Source organism: Sapajus apella, unplaced genomic scaffold, assembly GCF_009761245.1.
Source record: "Sapajus apella isolate SASKATOON/1434 unplaced genomic scaffold, GSC_monkey_1.0 scaffold9, whole genome shotgun sequence".
NCBI classification, from domain to species: domain Eukaryota; kingdom Metazoa; phylum Chordata; class Mammalia; order Primates; family Cebidae; genus Sapajus; species Sapajus apella.
In genome coordinates, this window is record NW_022436949.1 from 24005403 (window position 1) to 24030425 (window position 25023).

A 25023-nucleotide genomic window follows, 5' to 3' on the forward strand; every position below is an offset into this window, starting at 1 on the left:
TGACTTTCATTAAGAACAGTGTGGCAGACCTTTCCTCAAGTTGTAATCAGCTACATATGACCTGTGCTTGGACATTCTTCAGCAGCTACAAAGGCAGCCTGGTGGATGACAAAATCCACATCTTCATGTCAAGCTAATTTGGGGAACATTTCATCACTTATTTTCACAATGTGAAGAACATTAATAATAGAAATGTGTATGCATTTCTATCCATTCCCTTGGTGAATATGTTTACACTGCATAAAAATGGACAGCAGGGTCCTGGGGTGGGGTCATGTTTTTATGTTCCTTTGACACCCTGTCCCCATGCCTCCTTTCCTTCCAGAATGTCTGTGGCTGCAGTGACAGTGGAGTGAACACCTGGCTGGAGGAGGGGTGGAGTTCATTGGCACCTCTGCTCCTCGCTGGTGATATCCTTCATGCTAACACTGTCTGGGTTATTCGGGAATCTTTTTAAGAAAAGTTTCTTTTCTATACTTTTGGTGCTAAGAATAAGATTTGGTGTAAAACTGTTTCTTCTGGGCTGGAACAAAGAATTTTTTAAATGCAGATTTTGTGAGGGAAGATTCCAGACATTAGATCTCTCAGGAACTGCCCATCTGTGAAAAAATTATATTCCTGTTGGACTAGAGTCTTGGCAATTGCAAAATGGACTGCTGCTGCAAGCCATTTATTCTGTCTCACTGGACAGAGTAAATCGTTTCCTAATTGAAGCTATGTCATGACATGAACTGTAAAATGTGGTAGCAATAACTTACTCTCAGCAAAAAGGACAGAAAATAGTTTGCTTTCACAGAAAACATTTTTTTTTCAACCAGACTGTGAGATAATGTTAAAAAAAGAAAAACTTTTCTGCAACACTATTTTATACATTAATTTACAATAGTTTTTTTGGCAATATTTGAAAAGAACTAATTAAAACATATTTTCCGTATGTGCTTAAAAATGAATAACATCCTTTTAAATAAGTAAATCAGTTTTTTGAACATAATCTCATTGATCATTTTATGTCCTATAAATCATAGACATAATCGCTATTTTTATGATGAAATCTGTAGTATAGGAAACTTGCCTGCCAGATATTAAAACATACGTATGTATGCACAAATACACACACACACACACACACACACACACACACACATACACTATGTCTGTATTCAGAACATCCTTTAACAAATTAGGGTCTTTAGTGTATGACAATTGTGAATAGACAAAAGAATTATTCTAAATGATGTTAAGATAATTGGCTATCTAATTAGATCTCCATGCAGCATCTTTGACAAACTCCAAATTGATTTAAGACCTAGACATAAGAAAAAAAACCTGAAACTACAAAAGTGCTAGAAGAAAAGGAATAAAATATATTTTAATAATTTGGGGTGATGAAGGACTTTCTCACCATGATAGAAAACCTAGAAATCATAGGAGAAAATATCAGTATATTATAACTTTATATGATCTTTTATTTGAAAAATAATAACTATACTATTTTATATAATTATAAATATAAATATAATTTTAATTATAATAATAATTATAATTATAAATATAATTACAATAATAATTATATTATTTTTCAAATAATTTACATTATCCTTTATTTGAAAAGATAATATAAAGTTAGAAGATAAGTGAGAGATTGAGAGAATATATATGCAACATATTTAACGGCAAAGATTAATATCTAGAATATTTTACTAATTACTAAGAAGAATAAAAAAGACAATTAGCCACATAAAAACTGACGAAGAATATAAACAAGAAATTCATGGAAGAGCAGATATAAATGTCCAATAAGCTTAAAAAAGGATTCATCGGCTGGGTGCAGTGGCCCACACCTGTAGTCCCAGCACTTTGGGAGGCCAAGATGGGAGGATCACTTGAGGTCAGAAGTCCGAGACCAGCCTGGCCAACATGGTGAAACTCTGCCTCTACTAAAAATACCAACAACAAAAAAAAGTTATCAGGGGTAGTGGTGTGTACCTGTCATTTTAGCTACTCAGGAGGCTGAGGCAGGAGAAACGCTTGAACCTGGTAGGTGGAGATTGCTGTGAGCTGAGATCGTGCCACGGCACTCTAGCCCAGGTGACAGAGTGAGACTCTGGCTAAAAAAAAAAAAAAAAAGGATTCATTTATAAAAAGAGAATTAAACAGTAACAAGATACTATATTCCCCACTTGATTTGCAACATTTCAATTAATTAATAACATCCACACCTGGTGAGGAAAAATGGACACTTACATTGTATTAATGAGAGTAAATAACAGGTATAGCTTTTACATACTAAAAGCTATATCTGTAAATTGACATCATCTATCAAAATAAAAAATATGTATGACCTTTGATCCAGCAGTTTCACAAGGAATTCTACTTCTAGAGTTCTATTAGACAGAAATGTTAGCTTAATTATATATATATATATATGTATATATGTATATATATATATGTGTGTGTATAAAATGTCCCAAGATGCTCACTGCAGTGTTGTTAACTAGTCAAAAATTGGAGAAAAATTCTCAATGTTTAGGAAAATGTTTGAATCAGTTACAGAATATTTATCAAAGGAAATCCAGGTAGCCAGCTTCTAAGAAAGAAGCAGATTCATATGTACTGACTTGGAAAACTATTCAAAGTAAGAGAAAAAGCACACTGCAAAAGCACATCCATAGCCTGATTCTATTTTCATTTTGGAAAAGAATAACAACAAAAATATATGTTCCTAGAAGCACAGAATAAAGTCTGGAAGAATATAAAACAATCTCTTGATGGTGGCTGCAGGGACGGGGGCTGAAGTGGCAGGAGAGAAGGAAAGGAGGAGTTTCCCTTTTCATTTCATATACACAAAAAGTGAGATTATGAGTGATTTTGGCTTTTTTGCTTTGTGTATTTAAAATTCTTTTTATTATTATAGACACACATTTCTTCTGTATTCAAAAAACAGAGGTAACCTTGGAAAGATAATTCTTGAAGGATGGATCGAAAAGATGAGTGAATGGAGACAGGAAAACAATTTAGGAGACTTATTATTTATTTATTTATTTTTAAATTGCATTTTAGATTTTAAAAGACATTGGGGAGGGCTGTGAGGGGCAGACCCAGGGCAGAGAGGAGGGGATTGTGAAGGAGGGACTGAGGCGAGACTCTGGGAAGTGAAACTGAAGAGGAGAGACCAGCTCTGACACACTGAGTATGACTAATCTGAGGTTGCAGCCTCAACTCCTAGTCCAGTGCTTTCTCAGTATCTCCCTAATGGCCTCATGTAAGAGGTACCATCAGCCCAACACACAGCTCCACACAGACCCTTGGGGCCTGGGGCTTGGGCGTGGATGCACACAGAGCACACTCGCAGCAGATAACAAAACCTGTGCTGGCTGGTTCCTGTGTAGGCAACAATTTCAGTTCTGATTTCACATGAGACCAGGTAAAAGCAACATCATCTTTTCCAAGGGTTCCTTGGGCTGTTCTGAGCAGCTAGGTAACCTGAAGATTACAGCACCATTACATCAGCCTTCTCAGGCACAACCCAGCATCTCTCTGACTCCATGGGAACCCAGGTTCTTCACTGCGCTCCACTTGCAGCCTGACTGTAATATGTAGCCTGCACAACCCGTGCTCAAATCTTTTGGTTCCTGTTTATTAAGATCAACACATAAGCATGAGACAACGCACAGAGTCTGCTCTGAAGCCAGCTTCGTCATTGCTGTAAACAGTCATTTGGAAAATCCTTGCTTGTGGCCAAGTCACATCTCACCCTTGAGCTCCTTCCAGGTCTCTGGGCTTTTAAAAATAGTATGAATCTATTGTATAGAATGCTCCATATAAAGCTTTTATGGAAAACAATTTTAAATAAAATTCAAAATATATTTGAGGATTGACCTGGTATGGTAGAGAAGAAATGTTCAAATGTCATCCCCTTTTCTTCTCCATTGGACAACTTTTCTGATTTTAAAGTTATTACATGCTCGTGTCAGCATCCCTAAGGAGCTGCATATTGACCTATGAACATACAAAAGCAACAGTCTTGCTGTTGTGCTTCTAAAATGCAACAGAAAAACATTTGGCTTATACAATTAAGAAAATCTGATTATATCACAGACCTGTCTTTTTTTGAGTTTGAGTGATTTCTGTCTTGTGTCAGGTGGAAGAAAATAGAATTTTCCCATCTTTTAGCATCAGATAATTTATAGATCTTGTTGCTGAATGGCTTATCTTTAGAAGGAATTTTGAAATTGCAACATAAGTACCATTTTTCACACGAGATAATTGATCTGATTTGCTGCTAGCTTTTTTAAGCAGAAGCCTGAGTCTGGTGGAAAGTGAAAATTCAATCTGTTTCTTGTTTACCCTCCTTGATATCAATCACTGATTTTAAATGGTTTGTCTAGTTGCTTAGGCATCTTGAAGAGAAATTTTAGAATGAAGAAACTCCAGTATATCTATATCAATCTGCTACCTTGCTAATCAAGACACTTGCTTTTGCTGGGCTCAATTTGCTTCATTTCTCTCTCTCTCTCTTGCACGTGCGCGCGCGCGCGCGCACACACACACACACACACACACACAATCAGAATGAAATGACATAACAGACATTTTAATCTACTTTAGAGATAAATAGAAAATATAGTATCATTTAATCTGCTTTAGAGAAAAATAAAAATGCAGCATTATTCGGGCGCTGTCCTTTCTGTTTAAATAATACACTGTGCCAAGATTGTGATGCTTAACTGGTAGCTTGAGACCTGAGCTCACAGCGACAAAGCTTTACTGCCCCCTTCATGCAAATGTCTGGTAACCATGAGTCCTAGTTTAGCTCTTCAACACTCTTAGAAAATAATCATTAGGGGGCCGGGCGCGGTGGCTCAAGCCTGTAATCCCAGCACTTTGTGAGGCCGAGGCAGGTGGATCACGAGGACAAGAGATTGAGACCATCCTGGTCAACATGGTGAAACCCTGTCTCTACTAAAAATACAAAAAATTAGCTGGGAATGGTGGTGCGTGCCTGTAATCCCAGCTACTCAGGAGGCTGAGGCAGGAGAATTGCCTGAATCCAGGAGGCGGAGGTTGCGGTGAGCCGAGATCGTGCCATTGCACTCCAGCCTGGGTAACGAGCGAAACTCCGTCCCAAAAAAAAAAATCATTAGTTTCAATGGATTTGAGAGCCTATTGATCTGCCATGAGTTAGACACATAGACTAGCCACACTCAGGTTTCTTACCTTAAATTTTTACCCTGAAGGTCCTACTAGTCAATAATTTTCAAAAACTCCATTTAGAGGAACAAAATGAATAAGTTTGACTATTTAATGTTTAAAACTCGGCTTAAAGAAATAACATTAACATTTATGGGTGTCTAATATTCATAGATATGTATACTATAGCTTTGCCATTGGGGTAAGTCAGACCATGAGAGATCTACAGCCCATATTGTATGCATTTGCTTTCTGCTTCACATTTGGGTGTTATGACATCAACTGCCCTCCCAGACCCAATGTTCCAGGATACAGCAGAACTCAAAGTGTTTGGGCCACTTGGACTTCCACCTGTCCACTCACTTGCCTTAAGCAGATTCTGAGGAGCTGCATTCCAGATTGATTCCCTGTGTTCTTTTGGTCTCATATTCTCCAGTCTTCCTTGTAACAGGCATACCAGGTCAAGGGAGGGACATCCGTTCATTCTCAAGCAAGCCAACCTCATCCCTGAGGTCAGCAATGAAGTGCTGAGTAATGACCTGAAAAAGCAAATAAATAAAGGAATTAGGAAGGGCATTTTCTTATTTGGAGATCACTAGAGAATGTGATTTTTCCTGAAAAATTGCATATTTCCTACTACGCCTTACTGGTAGTAAACTACCCAGATTTTCCACAATATGTACCTGATATGGAGAGGAAAAAAAGCAAACCATGGTGGTCTAAGCAGCTTTGATTTGATTTTTTTTAAAAAGATAATTGCATACATTTTGCTTCTGTTTTGTTTCTAAAACCATTGTCTTTCTCATGGGTCAACCTGGACTAGTCGGCAGGGGATATTTTGCTTTTGAAAGGATTTTAATAGCATCTCTGACCAAATTTGCTTTACGTAAAACATTCTTTAATGAAACAAGATACCTCCTCCCACCTCAATCCCTCACAACCCAGTTCATTAACTATGAGATCTAATGAAATTATTCTCAGCTGGTCCCAGAAAACAGCAAACAGCATACTCTGTTTACTAGCTTATTTTAATCAACAGGATTAATACATGTAGCTTCCAGTTATGCATACAAAAGGAGAAATGGTGATGTTTTGCTTTGTCTGAACAGAGTGGTTCCTTCAGTTCATTTTTCCAAACCCTTCTGCCAGAACAAGCTGGTTCTTCTGGGAAGACAAAACTGCCTACGACCATATGCACCCATCTGTTCTCTATGAAAAATGCCTTGGCCTTTTCCACACCGAGCCAGTGGGTGGTGGGGTGACCACTGCAGGTGGACAGGCCAGGTAAGCCTCAGTCAGGTAAGGGAACATTCATGGCTAAATGTGCAAGTATAAGAAAACCATTAAAAAAGAAGAGTTTGCTGTAACAAAGTTATTTCTCTGCCTCTGCTGTGGGCCATTAGTTATTTTCTCTGCAGAGAAAAAACTTTGTGTCAGCAAACTCTTCTTTGCAATGGTTTTCTTATTGGCCCACAGCCCTCTGCTAGCTCTACACTGAATCTTCTTACAGAAATGCTCTTCTTGTCTTTGCTAGACATTGTCAAACAGCGTGTTTATGTGTTGTTTGCATTGCACCTCTGAGATCACACGTGTATGTAATTCTGTAATCTCTTGCCAAGGACAACTAGCTTCTGTTTTTTTGTTTTCTTGCTTCATTTATATTTCAACAACTCCTTCTGGAAAATACACTTGAATTTGCAACCTGCACAACAGGACCACCCCAGCAGCATCTAGGAGCTTGTGGAAGGATGGGTTGGGAGAAGGAAATTAATGTTCTTTTTAAATTTATTCTATTTTTAAGGATAAAATTATTATGATTACTATTTAAAAAAATTTTTTTTATTTCCATAGAGTTTTGGGGAGCAGGTGGTATTTGGTTACATGAGTAAGTTCTTCAGTTGTGATTTGTGAGATTTTGGTGCACCCGTCACCCAAGCAGTATACACTGAACCCATTTTGTAGTCTTTTATTCCTCATCTGCTTTCCACCCTATCCCCTTTTCCCCCCAAAGTCCATTGTGTCATTTTTATGCCTTTGCATCCTCATAGCTCAGCTCCCTCCCACTTATGAGTGAGAACATCCGATGTTTGGTTTTCCATGCTTGAGTTACTTCACTTAGAATAGTAGTTTTCAATCCCATCCAGGTTGCTGCAAATGCCATTTTATGGCTGAGTGGTATTCCATTGTGTGTGTGTGTGTGTGTATATATATATATACACCACCATTTCTTTATTCACTCATTAACTGGTGGGTATTTGGGCTAGTTCCACATTTTTGCAATTGCAGATTATGCTGCTATTAACATGCGTGTGCAAGTATCTTTTTCATATAATGATTTCTTTTCCTCTAGTTCGATACCCAGTAGTGGGATTGCTGGATCAAATGGTAGTTCTACTTTTAGTTCCTTAAGGAGTCTACACACTGTTTTCCATAGTGGTTGCACTAGTTTACATTCCCACCAGCAGTGTAGAAGTGTTCCCTTTTCAGCACATCCCCACCAACATCTATTATTTTTTGATTTTTTGATTATGGCCATTCTTGCAGGTGTAAGGTGGTATTGTATTGTGGTTTTCACTTGCATTTTCTTGATCATTAGTGCTGTGGCGCATCTTTTCCTATGTTTGTTGGCTATTTGTATATCTTCTCATGAGAATTATCTATTCATATCCTTAACCTACTTTTTGATGGGATTGTTTTTTTTTTCCTTGCTAATTTGTTGTATTCATTGTAGATTCTGGATATTAGTCCTTTGTCAGATGTTTAGATTGTGAAGATTTTCTCTCACCCTATGGGTTGTCTGTGTAGTCTGCTGACTGTTCCTTTTGCTGTGCAAAAGCTCTTTAGCTTAATATAGTCCCACATATTTATCTTTGTTTTTATTGCATTTGCTTTTCAGTTCTTAGTCGTGAAATCCTTGCCTAAGCCAATGCCTGGAAGGGTTTTTCCTATGTTATCTTCTAGAATTTCTATAGTTTCAGGTCTTAGATTTAAGTCCTTGATCCATCTTGAGTTGATTTTTATATAAGGTGAAAGTCAGGATCTAGTTTTATTCTCCTACATGTGGCTTGCCAATTATTCCAGCACCATTTGTTTAGTAGGGTGTATTTTCTCCACTTTATGTTTTTGTTTGCTTTGTCAAAGATCAGTTGGCTATAAGTATTTGGGTTTCTTTCTGGGTTCTCTCCTCTGTTCCATAGGTCTCTGCCTATTTTTTTTTTTTTTTTTTTTTACCAGTACCATGCTGTTTTGGTGACTGTGGCCTTATAGTATGGTTTGAAATCAGGTAATGTGATGTCTCCAGATCTGTTCTTTTTGCTTAGTCTTGCTTTGGTTATGCAGGCTCTGTTTTTGGTTTCATATGAATTTTAGGATGGTTTTTCTAGTTCTGTGACAAATGAGGGTGGTAATTCGATGGGAATTGCATTAAATTTGTAGATTGCTTTTGGCAGTGTGGTCATCTTCACAATATTGATTCTACTCATTTATGAGCATGAGATGTGTTTCCATTTGTTTGTGTCATCTATGGTTTCTTTCAGCAATGTTTTATAGTTTTCCTTGTAGGGAGATCTTTCACCTCCTTGGTTAGGTATACTTCTAAGTATTTTATTGTATTTTATTTTTTGCAACTATTGTAAAAGGGTTTGAGTTCTTGATTTGATTCTCAGCTTGGTTGCTGCTGGAGTATAGCAGAGCTGCTGATTTGTGTACATTAATTTTGCATCCTGAAAACTTTGCTGAATTCATTTATCAGTTATAGGAGCTTTTTGGAGGAGTCTTTAGGGTTTTCTAGGTATACAATAATATCATTAGCAGTGACAGTTTGACTTCCTCTTTACTAATTTGGATGCCGTTTATTTCTTTCTCTCGTCTGATTGCTCTGGTTAGGACTTCCAGTACTATGTTGAATAGAAGTGATGAGAGTGGCCATTCTTGTCTTGTTCTAGCTTGTCTTGTTCCAGTTCTCAGGGGGAATGCTTTCAACTTTTTTCCATTCAGTATTATGTTGGCTGCGGTTTTGTTATAGATGGCTTTTATTACATTGATGTGTGGATGTTCCGTTTTTAAAAAAATTATTTGATTCAGCATCCCAGTACTGTGTATCTACCCAGAGGAAAATGAGTCATTAAACAAAAAAGATACTTGCACACACATGTTTATAGCAGCACAATTCTCAATTGCAAAAGTATGCAATTGAGAAAAACCAGCTGAAATGTCTGTCAATCAATGAGTGGATAAAGAAATTGTGGTATATATACACTATGGAATACTGCTCAGCTATAAGGAGGAATGAAATAATGGCATTCACATTAACCTGGATGCGATTGGAGACTATTATTCTAAGTGAAGTAACTCAGGAATAGACAACCAAGCATCGTATGTTCTCACTCATAAGTGGGAGCTAAGCTGTGAGGATGCAAAGGCATAAGAATGATACAATGGACTTTGAGGACTCGGGGGAAAGCGTGGGAGAGGATAAGGGATAAAAGACTACACTGTACATTGTGTACACTGCTCGGGTGACAGGCGCACCAAAATCACAGAAATCACCACTAAAGAACTTATTCATGTAACTAAACACCACGTGTTCCCCAAACACCTATTGAAATAAAAAAAAAGTGAAAGAAATTTACATGCACTAGGGCTTTTTCTTTTTTTTTTTTTCTTAGTCTCTCGCTCTTGGCTGTTTTATTTCTAGGTTCTATTGGAATAATATGTGAATTCTAATTCTAATAATATGTGACTTTCTAACATTTTATTTGATTAAAAATTTTAAAGCTGATCTGAAATTCACCATAATGGGGATTTACTATGTGGGTAAACAGGACCCACAGACTTAAAAATCATAGAATCTGAGAACAGGAAGCAGCTTATGCAATCCTCTAATTTTGTTCTTTCATTTTTCAGAGAAGGAAACTGAGGATAAGAGAAGTTATGTGATTTGCCTTTAATTACACAGCTACTACTCTATGCAGTGACAGAGAATACTGAATGCATCTGTTTACTCAGACATGTGAACTATGGTGGCTAAAAACAGTTCCGGTGATGTGTAATGTACATTGTTGGGGGTCAGAAAATAATACACCAAAATGAAGGTCTCAGAGAAGCTTTGGAACCAAAAGGTTTTTCTGACTTTCTCTGGTCCTCCGGTCTCTTGCCGCCTCATTCTCCCTTGAGGCTAGCCATGGAGACTAGAATCCCTCCTCCAAGGTGGCTCATAGAAAACAGAACCCTTTTTCCCAAAGCCAGCCATAAACCCCTGAAAATATTACTTTAACTTTACCTCCACCTTTCTGTGTAAAAACTGGTTATAAAGAAATTATCTGACCTACTCTTTTTGATTGTAGATGGCAAGCACCCTTATTCCTGAGAGGGTCCTGTCCCATATCCAGAAAGAAGGAATGCTGCACAGAGACCAGGAAGAATCCAGACAGACAGGCCTTGCTGAGTTTCCCCACTCAGTCTATTTGTATTAGACCATGCATTTTTTGCCCAGTTATATTTCTACGAGGCTGTCCATATTTTGCTGAACCTAAGCATAAACAGGGACAGTTTCCCTGATATCTTTGGGTCTTCATCCTGAAGGCTCCTGTGTCACATAGAAAACTATCATCAAAAATATCTGTATAATAACTTTATAGTCTGTACTTCCTATGGAGCTCCTATTATTCTGCCTTTTGTCAGTTGATTTTAAGCGAACCTTTGGAAAGATAAGGGAAGTTTTCCCTAGGCCCCTGTAACATGTTATGTTTTAGAGATTTCAAAATTATTCAGAGGCTTTTGTACATTTTGAATATTTTCATGGCATCACACATGTTCGTGTGTGTGTGTGTGTGAAACTTGGCATAATTTTAGTATTTTAACTTTCACTAGGTCATAAAATGATTTAGCTTTATATTTAGAAAAAATCTTAAAACTCTGTGGTTAGTTAGTACATAGTGATAAAAGAAAAACTTCAGCCAAATTAAAGGAGTTTACTTGAACAATGAATAATTCCTGAATCAGGCAGCCCCAAAATCACAGCAGATTCAGAGACTCCAGTGCAGCCACGTGGTAGAAGAAGATTTACAGAACAAAAAGAGGGAAATGACTTAGAGAAATCAGCAGTGAGGCTGGCTTGGTTACAGGTTGGCATTTACCTTATTTGAACACAGTCTGAACGCTCAGCAGTCTATGAGGGGTGAAGTATGGCTGCTGGGATTGGCCACAGCTATTACTACAGGCACATACTCCTAAATTAGGTTTTCAATCTTGTCTGACTATTAAGCTACGTTACAGTTCATCTACAAGGACACAGATATAGAAGTATAGAGTCCTTCTCAAGCCATATTTAGTTTGCTTTAACAACAGATATGGGTAGAAACATTAAAGAGAGTCATAAAGTATGTTCACTTCATGCAGCTATAAGGTTGGACTAATTGGGCAAAGTAGATAATACATCTGGAAAATTCTGGCAAAAAATCAAAATAAAACAAAACAACCAAATTTACCATTTATTTTCCAAACCAAAATTGCTTTAGTTTTTGCTTATTTTTGTTTAGTTTATTTATATTTGTGTAAAATTCCTACCCAGAATACCTAGTTGATCATAGTGTCAGAATAAGTTATTAAACTTTATAGTCTGTACTTCCTACAGAGATATAATCTTTATATATATATTGCTCTCCGAAATGTAATGGTGTCACTTTCTCAGCAGTGCTATTAAAGTGATTAAGCTATTATGTGTCAAATTATGTTTTTTGAAATTAAAAAAAAAGATTTTGTAGAGATGGGAGCAGTTCTCATTACGTTGTCTAGGCTGGTCTCGAACTCCTGGGCTCAAGTAAACCTCCCACCTTGGCCTCCCAAAGTGCTGAGATTGCAGATGTGAGCCATCATGCTCAGCCTTTTTTTTTTTTTTTAACATTTTAAAATTAATACACAATATTGGTACATATTTATGGGGGTAGATGTGATATTTTGTTGTGTGCATAGACTGTATAATGATCAAGTCAGGGTGTTTGGGGTGCTTGTCACCTCCCGTGCTTATCATTTCCAAGTGCTAGGAATATTTGAAGTGCTCTCTTCTGGTTATTTTGAAATATACAATATGTTGTTAAGTATAGTCACACTAGTCTGCTGTAGAACATTAGAACTTATTCTATCTAGCTGTATGTTTGTACCTGTTAACCAAACTGTCTTTGTTGGTGTATCTGTGATGAACATCTCTGTGGTGGACCTTCCCACCACAGACACATTCTTCCCAGCCTCTGGTAACCATCATTCTACTCTCTCTCTCTTATGTGATCAACTTTTTTAGCTCCCACATGTATGTGAGAATATGTGACATGTGTCTTTCTGTGCCTGGCTCATTTCACTTAACATAATGACCTCTATTTCCACCCACGTTGCTACAAATGACATGATTTCATTCTTTTCATGGCTGAATAGTATTTCATTGTGTATATATACCAGATTTCCCATATCCATTTGTTCACTGATGGATACTTAGATTGATTCCATATCTTTGGTGTTGTAAATAGAGCTTTGATAAACATGTGAGTGGAGGTATCCCTTGGATATACTGATTTCTTTTCCTTTGGATGAATATCCAATGATGGGTTTGCTGGATTGTATGGTAGTACTGTTTTTTTTTTTCCCATTTATTTATTTTATTGCATTTTAGGTTTTGGGGTACATGTGAAGAACATGCAAGATTGTTGCATAGGTACACAAGTACTGTTTTTTGTTTCTCTCTTTTTTAGAAATCTCCATACTGTTTTCCATAATGGCTATACTAATTTACTAATATTTAATACCTGATTGTGGTTTTGATTTGCATTTCCCTGATGATTAGTGATGTTGTGAACTTTTCATATACCTGTTGGCCATTAAATTACGTTTTGATATGATAGCTCTGTAAGGGTTAAGTACTTTTTAGGACATGGACCTGGAATGATTGCCAGAAATCATAGTTTGAATTGAATTAATTTTCAAATTTAGCAGGCATATACTTTCCATTTCTCCATCCTACTAAATAAATTAAAAGTTAATTTACCGTGGTGGTGGGCTTGACAGGAACTGGGAACAGCTTTTACTTTCATTTTCTGGGACCACTCACCTGAACTTGGTAAACACTCCTGAGCCTTTTAAACAATCACCCTCCACCTGCCTTTACTTACACTCACTTTGGAGCAGGCTCTCTTCTCTACTTCCTTTTCTGGGCAGTCCCCAGGGCTGCGTTAGCTTCTTCGCTTGCTTCTATTACAGCATGACTAGCCCAGAGCCTGCCCAAATATGTGGTAGGCTGATGAATGGTCCTCCAAAGATGTCCATGGTCCTAATCACTGGGATCTGTGAGTATATTACTTTTTATGGTGAAAGGGACTTTGCAGATACAATCAAGTTAAGGATTTAGAGATGAGGAGATTATCCAGATGGGCTTAATGTCATCACAAGTTTCTTTGTAAGTGGGAGGCAGGAGGATCAAAGTAAAAAAAAGAAGATGTGATGACAAAACCAGAGGTTGGAGGGATGCCCTTTGAAGATGGGGAAAGGCACCAGGAGCTGCGGAATGTAGGCAGCTTCTACCAGCTGGAAAAGGAAAGGAAACATTCTTCCCTGAGCCCCTGGGAGGCAGCAGTCCTGACAAGACCTGGCTTTTAGACTTCTGATTTCCACGACTGTAAGAGAATAATTTGTGTTGTTTCAAGTTACTCGATTTACGGTAACTTGTTATAGTAGCAGTAGGGAACTTATCCAATTACTATATATATTAAAGCCCTTTCAAGATCATAATACCATGTTAGGTATTATTCATAGTAGCACATCATAATATTTGCAAATCCTTTTCCTTAATATTGTGTTTAAAAATTAAATGTATTTTTAAAAAATGTATTTCAAAGCTTGCTTTAAAATATTCTTGTAGAAAAATCTTGTACTATTTCTGTATTTTAAAATTAATTTATTCAGTTTATACTTATTAAACATCTATTATGTGCAAAAGAGTATGTTCTAGAGGACACAGAAATGTTTAGGACATGGACTTTAATTCCAAGAATCTCATAAGGTTGACCTCTAGAAGCTAAAATATATGCATAAATAACTGTTGCCCAAGTTGGCATATTGTATTAGCTAGCTAGGGCTGCATAATAAAGTATTACAGACTGGGGGGCTTAGACAACAGAAATTTATTTTCTCACAATCCTGGAAGCTAGAAGTCCAAGATAAAGGTATTGTGAAAGAAAAATAAATCCTAGGACCCCCAAAATCACCCAGCCAAGGGAAAAGTCAAGCTGGGAACTGCATTAGGCAAACCTGCCTCCCATTTTATTCCTAGATAAGATAGCTAAAAAGATAAAAGAGCTACATACTTCCCTCACAATTTTCCCATAAGGAAATTGCTTGTGGGACTCAAGATCTTTGCCCTAACACAGTTCTGTTGAATTTTACCCTGGCAACATAAACGGATCCCTTATCTCCACAGGTGCAGAACATAAAGTTATCCCTCTGCTTACCTGAAGCAAATGCACATCTGATTGCTTCCTCTGCCCTATTGTTAATGTAAAAATGCAGAATCACTGAGCCAGACTAAGTGGTGTATTCAGTGGAAGGCTGATCGAGGACTCAAAAGAATTCAATCTTTTCCCTCTGATCTACCTATGACCTGGAGGCTCCTGCTTCGAGTTGTTACACCTCATGGAACTGACCAATATACATCTTACACATATGATTTGATGTCTCATGTCTCTCTAAAATATGTAAAAGCAAGCTGTACCCTAACCACCTTGGCACATCGTCAGGACCTCCAGAGGTTGTGTCACATGCATGTCCTTAACTTTGGCAAAACAAACTTTCTAAATTGATACCTGTCTCAATATTTTGGGTTCACAGGATTGATTGATTCTAAGTCCTTTGCTTATAATGTGCCTCCTCCTTTGTTTTCATGTGGTCTTACTTTGTGCCTGTGTCCTATTCTCCTCTTCTTATAAGGATACCAGCCATATTGGGTTACAGCCCACCCTCCTGACCTCATTTGAACTTAATTGCCTCCGTGAAGACCACATCTCCAACTACAATCAAATTCCAAGGTAAGCGAGTTTAGATTTCAATATAAAAATTTGTGGAGAACACAGTTCAGCCCATAACACATACTAAGGATATGCTTTGGGAAAATTCAGAGAAGAGTGAGATACTCTAGATATTGCTAATGGTAGAATTCACTTACAAATCAATTGATTAACAATGAAATCCTTACTGTGTGTGGTTACTGATACTCTCAGAATGAGCTACCCTTCCCAGAATGCACAGTGACAAAATGGAGGAATCTTGATGAAGACATATGGAAACAGTAAATAAAATGATGGAACACATTTATATCTTCACAAAAAGCACTTAGAACCAAGTACAGAAATCCTTTGATGCATTTGCTCAATTCTGTTCTCAGGTGACAAAGCCAACAGCTATGAGTCTTCTGATGATTCTGCCCTTTTGAAGTAACTAAATTTGCACAATGACATTTACTATACTTTTAGGAACTGCTATGCCTCAGCTTAATGCATCTTTGTTGAGACAAAAAAAGAAATTATTGTTTCCATAAGAGAACCTGTTCCAGGTAAAAGAGAATGACATATTGGATATGTTAGATAAGCAAAATATGCTAAGTTCCTTGGGGAACTAATTAACATATTCCAGAGGAAAGTCCACCCCACAGTTTAGATTCAATTATCAGAGGTCAAATGTAATTCTGTTAGAAAATCACACAACGTTCACAGCAATCCTTTCATGTCCTTATAAACAAAGATGAAAATGCTCAAGTTAATGGGAACTCATTGGAGTTGGTAATTTAATCAACATAATTTAGTGCTCTAATGGTATAGATGGAAATATGTGGACAAAATGGGCAAGACAAGATGGTCACTTATGAGAAAATTTCATTATAAGAAAATATAAAAGTAATGAAACACCATATAAGAGAGTCTGAAGAAAAGATGAATATGATCTTCTTTGATTTTCTAGACACAGAAAAAATAATGAAGAAATTCCAGTTTTAGGTTATTCATTTTTTTTTTGCGCAAGTATCTGCTAATTATGTACCCTATGCATTTCTCACAAGCTATCATTTCAGATAAATTGTGCCTCTAGAAAATTTCAACAATAGTTTAGTTCTCACAAAATAAATGTTTTCATACAAAGAAATAAAATGGGAGAATGGGAGGATGCCTAGTAATGACAGTTAAATTGCTGTCTTTTCCAAAACAGTACTGTTTCCATTGTAGAATAATTGAATTTAATTGTTTAAACTGTGTGTTTTTGTTAGCAACATGTGAATTTATTTAACGATAGTGTGCAATTTTTAGTAGGAGTTACTGGAATTTTTCTAAGAATGTTGATTCACCTGAGATCACATGGTTTTTCAGATACAGTATGTTGGGTTTTAACAAAAACCCCATAGCTAATCACAGGTGAAAATAATGATACCACATAACTATTTTCATTGATGGTATTGGTTTTTGTCTTAGATCTAGCACAACAATGTGTTTCTTAGCAAACACTTCCTATATTCAAGGAGACATTGTCGCACACTTAGTGGAACTGATGAAAAAGACTCTGTAGGATTATCCTTAAGGTACAGAAGGGGTGCTTGCAGACCAGTAACCAACTTATACTTTAATTAAATTCAAAGAAATTTATATTATAACTTAAATGACTGAGGTTGGAAAAAAATGTTTTTGATAATGAAGATGCTTAAATTTAAATAGGGGAGATTTTACAGAGAGAGGATGAGTAACCCAGAGTCTCCAGGCCCAGATATATTTAGCAGATAGAGCCAACTCTATTATTCTATGCCAGAGAGATGGGAAGGCTTTCTAAAGGGGGTCTTAATTGAAGTCAAGAGACATAGAAAAAACAGAAGAGAAACCTGAAGGGCAGTTTCTTATCACTTTAGTTGTATTTGTCCATTTTCATGCTGCTGATAAAGACATACCTGAGACCGGGCAATGTAAAAAAGAAACAGGTTTAATGGACTCACAGTTCCACGTGTCTGGGGAGGCCTCACAATCATGGCAAAAGGTGAAAGGCATGTCTCACATGGTGGCAGACAAGAAAATAGAGCTTATAAACTCCCCTTTATAAAACCATCAGATCTCATGAGACTTAGTCACTATCATGAGAATAGCATGGGGAAGACCTGTCCCCAAGATTCAATTACCTCCCACTGGGTCCCTCCCACGACACAGAATTGTGGGAGCTACAATTCAAAATGAGATTTAGGTGGGGATACAGCTAAACCACATCATTACTCATATGTCCAGTAATCACATAAAAGCACCCAAGAAATGTTTGTGGATCTTCCCTGCTCTGTGCAAAGCCAACAGAAGAGCATATAAAACAAAAACAACACTAACCTTGTGTCTTTACCTAATTGCAGAGGAGCTTCAAGGAAAGCTACTCAATTTACTTTTTTTATATTGTGGTACAGGGGTTAGCAAACCATAGCCTGTGGGCCAAATCTGGTCTGATGACTATTTTTGTATAGCTTATGAATGGTTTTTACAGCTTAACATGTCCAATTTATTTGATGATGGGGCACACTAATTTGGAACCCCAATTAAACTAAGTGCTATCACCCCCAAAAGAATTTCATTCTTCTCATAAGTAGACATGTGTCACAAAATATTATACTCTATTATATATATATATATGAGTATATGAGTATATATGCCTCTTGGCCTGTAAAGCCTAAAGTATATCCTATCTGTGACCTTGTAGAAAATGTTTGCCAACCCCTGTTCTAGTGAACTAAATAGATAGGAGATGCTCTGTGTAATTTCAGCAGTTTGTGATACCGTAGATCCTCTTTCATTAATCTAAAAATGATTGGTAACATTTGTCACCCCATACCATTTAAATACATGATGTTCTTGACCTTTCATCAACTGCTACGTTAATAATGAGCATAACCCTGGGAAATTCTGGGGTTTCATATGGTACGAAGAGAGGTCACTTTGAAGTATGCAGCTGATGGATGGCTTCTCTTACATGTCCCCTTGGTGGGGATCACTAAAAGCCTGGCTCAGCTGGGGCTCTTCACCATGGTGAATACGTATGGCTTCTCCAGTAGGGTGGTCTCAGGTTAATTGAATTTTTACATTATAGCTCAAGACTAGCAGACAGAGTGTTTTAAGAAGCTTGAGTGGAAGCTTCGAGACTTCTTATGACCAAGATTAGAAGTCCTAGAATATCACTTCTACTATTTTCTACTGGTTAAGAAAGTCACTAAGAACAGCCCAAATCCAAGGAGAGAGGAATTAGATTTCACCTCTCAATGGGAGAAGTGCCATACTAAAGAGTATATGACCATCTTTGGGAAGACATAATCTATGATGCCTTCTATTCTTGGTTTTTAAACTTTTTATAGGCCATATATGAGTATGTTAGATCTTTTCATTCTATCCTGTACACTTTTTACTGTGGCTTTTATCATTTTTTTCTATAAATGCATTAATGGATATATTCCATGAAACTTCCTTCTAGTGTCTAAATTTTTCTTCTGCTATGTCCAAACTGGAGTTAATCTCATCTATTGGGTTTTATTTTTTTTGTTGTTATTGTAGTGCCTATTAACAGGCTTTTTATTTAAATGTAACTTTTAATAGATTTTAGTTCTCTAGTGAAATTTTCCATCTTGTCATTTGTTTTCTTGGATATATTTATAATAATTACACAGACCACAAGTAATAACTATAATATCTGGATTACCTATAGGTCTACTTCCATTGTCTTTTTTTTCCTATTATATGCCAGATATTTTGTCTTTTCCAGGCATACCTTGTAGTTTTAAAATTGAGTACCAGACATTGTGTTTGAAAAATTATATAAATAATTGAGGCTTTCATAGATGTTACCCTTCTTCCAAGGAGGATTTTCCCCCCTTTCTAATTAGCAATTAGATTAGGAGAAGTTCACCACAGTTCTACCTGAGGTTGAGTTGGCTCAGAGATGGTTTCAGTACTTGGTAAAATGAAGTCTAATTGTAGTTCACATTTATTCTTAGGATATAGTCCTTCTGAAGTCTTGACTGGAACTATAAGAAATTTACTAGTAGTTTTCCTCCTGGGAGGGCCCTGAATTCTACTTTTTCAGTAATAAGATTGTTGAACACCGTTAGGATTCCTGCCTTTGGACATTACCTTCTTCTTGCCTTCTTAGTCTCTCAGTCCTGCATAGCTGTAGCTTGGAAATCATTCAATGCATCAGACTTCCACAGATTGTTGAGGTCATGTCACCAAGCTTCCTTTCTCTCTGGAATCATGGCTCCTGAAGTATTGACTGCTTTGGTAGCTGCCTGATTTATCCAAAGAGATTTTTGTTTAACTTTTGTTTAGCTGCTCTAATCATATTCGAATTGGAATGCAGTAAGCTCTTTTACTATCACTGAAAATGACCAGTTTTCTTTTATCACAACAATTAATTTTTCTCCTATGTTCAAGATACTTTTTGGTTTAATGACCCGACATTCAGTCATTAGCCTCCCAGACTCATTACTTGGCTTTCTTTGCCACTTTCTATTTCCATTATTCTGTTGTCTACTCTAGCATGTGTCACTTCATGTTACTTTAATAAAATAGTTCATTTAAAATTCATCTATTACTCTCCAGCTACTAGTCTCTGCTCTTGTTACATTTCCTTTGGATTTGCTATAAATTCTACTTATTGATTGCTGTATAACTACCCTGAAAATTAGTGGCTTATGATTTGTTACTTCTTTTACAAGTTGACTGGCAGCTCTTTTGCTCCATGCCATATCAACTGGGGTACACAAGTATAACTAGTTGATGGCTGGGCTGGGTCTGGAAGATTGAAAAAGGCCTCCCCTACCCTTACATATCTGGTGGCTCAACTGGCGTGGTTTGAGTGGCTGGAGCACCTCAGTCTTCTTCCAGGTAGATCTCTTCCTGGAGCAGTCTAAGCTGGCTTCCTTCAAGCATGACAACTGGTTTCCAAAAGACAGAGAAAATAGATGCTGCCAGAGCTCTTAAAGTCTCAGCTCAGAATGGGCACAGTGTCCCTCACTTTTGCTACATCCTCTTGGTCAACATAAGTCACAGGTCCAGGTCAGAGCTGAGAAGAGGGGAAATACATGCCTCTTCTTAAAGAGAAGATTGGCATGCACATCTGTAGATAAGAATAGTTGTTGGCTACCTGTGTAGGAGTACATTCCTTTTTTGGGTAAAATTTACAAAGACTATGCTGATTTGTTTGGCTTCTGCCCAGAATTTTTCCCCAAGCAACTGCTAAGTTCGGTTGATTTCTGCAGTACGCTCAGGCAAAGCATAAGTGCTCTGTTCAGTATCGATATCAGACAGAATTTTATTTGGGCCTTTTCTAATTACTTGCCACAGTTTTAATAATTATCAGTCTGTCTTCTTCCCCAACCCCTCTGAGCCAAATCTGCCTTTGATTTATTCCTATCATTACTTTTTAAATTATTTGAACTTCACTACTTTCTGAGAGCACAACATCTTGTCTTTCTTCTTCAGAACATCTTTGCTTTACATCTTCAGAGTATTGTCATCTTCTAGTAGTCTCTTTCCAGTATTTTGGAAAATAGCTGCATTGCTTCCAATGGGAGGGTTGTTGTAGGCTCTGCTCTTCTTGTTCTAATGGAATTAATCCCTTTATTTCCAAAATAAACGATCAGTCCAAATCAATTTTAAATAGAGTAAAACTTGGGTAGACTTGGATTCATAGGCTATAAAGGGCCTGTATATATAGAAAGTTTTAGTCATTTTGATAGTTCCCATTGTATATTTTGAAAATAAAAGCTTGCTCTTGAATAGAATCAAATTTGGCCAGATTTTCTTAACAACCTGGCAGCAATATTATGCTACTGGCATATTTATTTTGGTTTATTCCAAGCTTTAATAAGAATAAAGTAGGTTAGATCCAAATGTTTTGACAAACCTATATTTCATTGAAATAATCTTAGAACTAATTTATTATTCCGTAAATTGCTTGAGACACTGTCAAATTTACCTAATGTCTAAACACCTAAGCAATTAGAGGACCAAATTATATGTTACCAAATCAAAATGTAAACATTCACCTCTAAACAATATCAATAAGCAGGTTAAATTTGTCTTTTGTAATTCAGAATGTTTCTGTTAATGAAAAAAGTTGAAAATTACATAAATGCATTTATTATTGTATGTCTCTCAAAAATGTATTATGCCTGTATTACTTTGATGTGTAAAAATAGGCATAAATACATCTTTTTCTTTTAAGAGATAGGGTCTCTCTATGTTGCCCAGGCTGGAGTGCTATGGCTATTCACAGGTGTGAGAATAGTGCACTACAGTGTCAAACTCCTGGCCTGAAAAAATTGTCCTGCCTTAGCCTCCCCAGGAGCTGGGACTACAGGTGCAAGTACCTCGGCGACCTTATTGGGAAGTCAGGACTTCTCTGAGAGAGCTTTGAACATTGTCAGGATTTTAGAATAGAAAAGTCTCTACTGGTAGTGATAAAGGTTAAGAGCTGTCTTAGCAACAGATAACTCTTAGATAGTTGGCTACATTTTGGCTATGAGAATGAAGAAATCTTTGTTAGAATCATATATTAATATACTTATTAACAATGCCTATATCTCATATAGATATTATGAGATTGTCCTGTTAAGAAATTATCCTTTTAAGATTTGTCATGCCTTTCAACTCAAAAAACTCCCATAGCCAAAATGCAACTGAGATCTGAAATTTTAAATTTTTGCACTCTGTTTTGTCAGATTTCTAGTTGCTCTCTGGACTTTGACAGACTTCACTGGCAAAGCAAAACTGATGACTTACTTGTATTTCTGATTCCAGTTCTATCAATTCAAAAGGATTCTTTTTGAAGAATCAAAAAGTATTCTCAGCAGACTTATGCAAATCATTACTAGTTATTGCTCTGCGTACTTTTATTAAAAGTAGAATTGAAAAACATTAAGAACTTTCTGGGGTAGTCATAAATTATGTTAGTGCTAGTTTTTCTTAAAGTGTGCTCTTTATTAATTTTATTTTTGACAATTCCCGTCACCAAATCTATGACACAACGTTCTTTCCCTAAGTTAAAAAACTAATTTCAAAAACGATTTAAGGAATACTGTGGGGAAACAATGCTTAACAATCTATAATCATTCAACATAAAAACTTAAGTGGTTGAAAAAAATGGAAGTTTTAAAACATTGCTTATTTTGTTCATAGCAAGTCATAATTGAAGTCTCCAAAATATGATTTAAAATTTATCTTTTTGTAAATTAATACAATATTTCATATTTATCAGTGATGTCAAAGCTTTCAATTTCCAAGTAAACATTGGAAAATTTTTAATTTTCATGTGTCTTCATTAGCTTATTTTTTCCTTTCTTATAAAATTCATTTACATCTTATTTATTTATTTATTTTTGAGATGGAGTTTCACTCTGTCGCCCAGGCTGGAGTGCAGTGGCACAATCTTGGCTCACTGCAACCTCCGCCTCCCAGGTTTAAGCGATTCTCCTGCTTCAGCTTCCCGAGCAGCTGGAACTACAGGCAAGTGTGCACCACCACATCTGGCTAATTTTTGTATTTTCAGTAGAGGCAGGGTTTCACCATTTTGCCAAGGATGATCTTGAAATCCTGACCTCAGGTTGTCCACCCGCATTGGCCTCCCAAAGTTCCTGGATTACAGGCTTGAGCCACGGTACCCAGACTACATCTTGCACTTAAAGAACTTTTTTTTTTTCCACACGACATTTCTCCTCTGTATTGTGTAATCCCAGCCACACCTATTATTATCCCTCCTCATTTCATTCATGCTTGTTCCTTTTATTTACTCTGCCCCTCCAGCTTGGAGCTCTTGTGCGTTTAAGACTATGTTTGTAACAATTGTCTTGCAATAGTAAGCAGACCTTCCACTGATTCAGCAAAGATTTATTGAGCACCTATTATGTGCCAATGAGTATGCTAAATTTGGGAAGTAAGATAATGATAATTCTGTTGAGCTCTTTGAGGTTTGGGATATGTCTTCCTCCTGGTATTCCCTAGAGCTGAGCACACACCTGAACCATGATTGGTCTTCCATAAATCATTATTAAAAGTATAGCTGAGACAATCCTAAGCAAAAATAACAAAGCTAGAGGCATTATGCTACCTGACTTCAAACTATATACAAGGCTACAGTAACCAAAACAGCATGATATTGGTACCAAAGCAGATATATAGACGAATAGAACAGAACAGAGGCCTCAGAAATAACGCCACACGTCTACAACCATATGATCTTTGACAAACCTGACAAAAACAAGCAATGGGGAAAGGATTCCCTGTTTAATAAATTGTGTTGGGAAACCTGGCTAGCCATGTACAGAAAGCAGAAACTGGACCCCTTCCTAAAACCTTACACTAAAATTAACTCCAGATGGATTAAAGACTTAAATGTAAGACCTAAAACCATAAAAACCCTAGAAGAAAACCTAGGCAATAACATTCAGGACATAGGCGTAGGCAAGGACGTCATGATGAAAACACCAAAAGCAATGACAACAAAAGCCAAAATTGACAAATGGGATCTAATTAAACTTAAGAAATTCTGCAAAGCAAAAGAAACTTGTCATCAGAGTGAACAGGCAACCTACAGAATGGGAGAACATTTTTGCAATCTATTCATCTGACAAAGGGCTAATATCCAGAATCTACAAAGAACTTAAACAAATTTACAAGAAAAAAACAACCCCATCAAAAAGTGGGCAAAGAATATGAACAGACACTTCTCAAAAGAAGACATTTATGCAGCCAACAAACATATTAAAAAAAAAAGCTCATTATCACTGGTCATTAGAGAAATGCAAATCAAAACCACAATGAGATATCATCTCACACCAGTTAGAATGGTGATCATTAAAAAGTCAGGAAACAACAGATGCTGCAGAGGATGTGGAGAAATAGGAACACCTTTCCACTGTTGGTGGGAGTGTAAATTAGTTCAACAATTATGGAAGACAATGTGGTGATTCCTCAAGGATCTAGAAGCAGAAATACCATTTGACCCAGCAATCCCATTACTGGGTATATACCCAAATCATGCTACTATAAAGACACATGCACACATATGTTTATTGAAGCACTATTCACAATAGCAAAGACTTGGAACCAACCCAAATGCCTATTAATGATAGACTGGATAAAGAAAATGTGGCACATACATACCATGGAATATTATGTAGCCATAAAAAAGAATGAGTTCATGTCCTTTACAGGGACATCAGTGAAGCAGGAAACCATCATTCTCAGGAAATTAACACAAGAAAAGAAAATGAAGCAGCACATGTTCTCACTCATAAGTGGGAATTGAACAATGAGAACACATGGGCACAGGGAGGGGAACGTCACACACTATGGCCTGTTGGAGGTTGGGGGGCTAGGGGAGGGATAGGATTAGGAGAAATACCTAATGTAAATGATGGGTTGATGTGTGCAGCAAACCACCATGGCACATGTATACCTATGTAACAAACCTGCACATTCTGCACATGTATCCCAGAACGTAAAGTATATATATATATATATAAAGTATCCTCAAAAGCCCATCTGCCTTGTGAAGCACTCCATCTGTATTAACTGTTTCCTCTTAGCTCCTATAATGTTTATCCAAATTTTGGGGCCATTCCATGTGCCAATAAGTAAAATATAGGGGAGCAAATATTGTTCTTAGATTGTCAGATGAAATTTACTACTAGGGCAACAAGCTGCCTGACTGCAAGGAAGACGTACTGTGCACACATGGCTTTAAGTGCCTCACTGCTGTGTTGAGCCAGGTTGTAGTACAGCATTTGCTTGA

The 25023-nt window shown here is 36.9% G+C and overlaps 1 long non-coding RNA gene across 1 annotated transcript in view; it reads left to right on the top strand.

Annotated features, from left to right (window-relative positions):
• Nucleotides 1–12973: 12973 nt before the first annotated feature.
• LOC116551167 overlaps nt 12974–25023 on the top strand; it is a 39413-nt gene continuing 27363 nt past the window's right edge. The window contains exon 1 of the long non-coding RNA XR_004268747.1: nt 12974–15257. This is a non-coding gene — a long non-coding RNA (uncharacterized LOC116551167). The remainder of the gene's footprint in view (nt 15258–25023) is intronic.